Genomic DNA, 2500 nt, shown 5'->3' on the forward strand with positions numbered 1-2500 from the left:
ATCATCGTACCAGCCATCAACCATCCTCAAACCAGCCCAAGTTGGAAGGAAACATTCCGTTCTCAACAGGTCTCATGTCGCACGCCCAAAGGCATTTGACACCGCCCCACCGTGCATGTTCTGCTACCACGCAGCCTTCAAAACATAGGGCTGGCCCAAGAAAGGGAGGCATACACCACAACAACGTCCCACACTCAACGAGGTTCATGCCGCACGCCCGAAGGCACCCGGCTCCACCCCACCTTGCATGTTTCATCGTCATACTAGCAACCATCCACAGTTCCTCACACCAGAGATTCCCAATTAGAAGGCAACATCGCAACATTCCGTGCTCAATGAGGCTCGTGTCGCACGCCCAGAGGCACCCGATTCCAACCAGCCGAACATGTTCTGGCACCACCGGCCTTCAAAACATAGGGCTGGCCCAAGGCTGGCAGGCATCACCACAACGTCACACACTCAACGAGGTTCATGTCGCACGCCCGAAGGCACCCGGCTCCACCCCACATTGCATGTTTCATCATCGTGCCAACCATCAACCATCCTCAAGCCAGCCCAAGTTAGAAGGCAACATCGCAACATTTCATTCTCAACAAGGCTCATGTCGCACGCCCAAAGGCACCCGACACTGCCTCACCGTGCAAGTTTCGCCACCGCATCGCCGCCGTCAACCGCCCTCATCCGCCGACCACCACCCCCACGCCCCAAGCATATGCCCATGTGCGGCGCATAGTGCTTGGGGCGTGGGGGTGGCGGAAGATATAGGGGTACCCCCGTGCCCAGCCCATGCAGACTAGTCACCCCCCTATATAGTACATTTTGAGGCATTTTTGGTCTGCCAGGCCTAGATACGATTTTTCTGAGCCATCATACGGTCAAATATCTCAAGTTTTAGATTGTTTTTTTCCATGAACTCGATTGATTCATGAATGGGACATTGTAATGGATCTAGAAATCAAGTTTCATAATTTTTCAACCAACCAATTTTTTTTAATGAATTTTTAAATATTAAATAATAAGAAATTAGAAAAAATAGCTAGAGCCGTCAAAAAAATCTGAAATTTTGTGGGAATCATTCTTTCATGTTGCTTAGCTCCCAGAAAAAAAATTACAAAAAAACAACAACTCCACATGTAATTTCACAATTAATGGGTGATGGATGGGGCGTGGGCGGGGCAGGGCGGGGCGCGCGCGCGCGAGAGAAGGCGGGCGGGGCGGGGCTGGGCGGGGCGCGCGCGCGAGAGAAGGCGGGCGGGGCGGGGATGGGCGGGGCGCGCGCGCGGGAGCACGCGGGCGGGGCTGGGCGGGGCGCGCGCGCGGGAGCACGCGGGCGGGGCTGGGCGGGGCGCGCGCGCGGGAGCACGCGGGCGGGGCTGGGCGGGGCGCGCGCGCGGGAGCACGCGGGCGGGGCTGGGCGGGGCGCGCGCGCGGGAGCACGCGGGCGGGGCTGGGCGGGGCGCGCGCGCGGGAGCATGCGGGCGGGGCTGGGCGAGGCGCGCGCGCGCGGGACAACGTGGACGGGGCGGGGCTGGGCGCGCGCAGGCGGGAGCACGCGGGCGAGGCGGGGCGGGGGGCGCGCGCACGCGGGAACACGCAGGTGGGGCAGGGCGGGCGAGCACGCAGGACCATTCCGACACCACCTCACCGTGGGCATTCCGCCACCATCAATCGGCCTCGACCTCCGACCACCACCCCCGTGCCCCAAGCATATGCCCATGTGCGGCACATAGTGCTTGGGGCGTGGGGGTGGCGGAAGATATAGGGGTACCCCCGTGCCCAGCCCATGCAGACTAGTCACCCCCCTATATAGTACATTTTGAGGCATTTTTGGTCTGCCAGGCCTAGATACGATTTTTCCGAACGGTCATACAGTCAAATATCTCAAGTTTTATATTGTTTTTTTTCCGTGAGCTGGATTGATTCATTAATGGGACATTCTAAAGAGTTTAAAAATCAAGTTTCATAATTTTTCAACCAACCAATTTTTTTTAATGAATTTTTAAATATTAAATAATAAGAAATTAGAAAAAATAGTTATAGTTGTCGAAAAAATCTGAAATTTTGCGGGCATAATTCTTTCAAGTTGCTTAGCTCCCAGAAAAAAAAAATAATAATAAAACAACCACTACACACGTATTTTGACAATTAAATGGGTGATGGGTGTAAAAACAAGGTCATGGTGGGCGTCTTGGTCTAATGTACCTACTCTTGTATCAAAACTCTTCATTTCATTGTTTTAGATAACCAAAAGAAAAAAATAATTCATCACTCTTTTCTTAGTTCATTTCATTGATGATGTTTTTATAGTCCAAGGCTTATACATGTTCTTACTTTCCACGGATGTTAGGTGTGATGAATTGTTGTTGGGTGTGATGATTTTTTATGGAGGTAACATCCAACACTTTTGATATGATTGTAGGTATGTTTGCGTTGGAGGGTGTTGGTGGACATTATGAGTGTGTAAGGGTGCATGAGGTGTTGGTAGGGCATGTATCGCACA

Source organism: Cucurbita pepo, unplaced genomic scaffold, assembly GCF_057944985.1.
Source record: "Cucurbita pepo subsp. pepo isolate OVF unplaced genomic scaffold, ASM5794498v1 scafford_108, whole genome shotgun sequence".
In the NCBI taxonomy this organism is placed as follows: domain Eukaryota; kingdom Viridiplantae; phylum Streptophyta; class Magnoliopsida; order Cucurbitales; family Cucurbitaceae; genus Cucurbita; species Cucurbita pepo.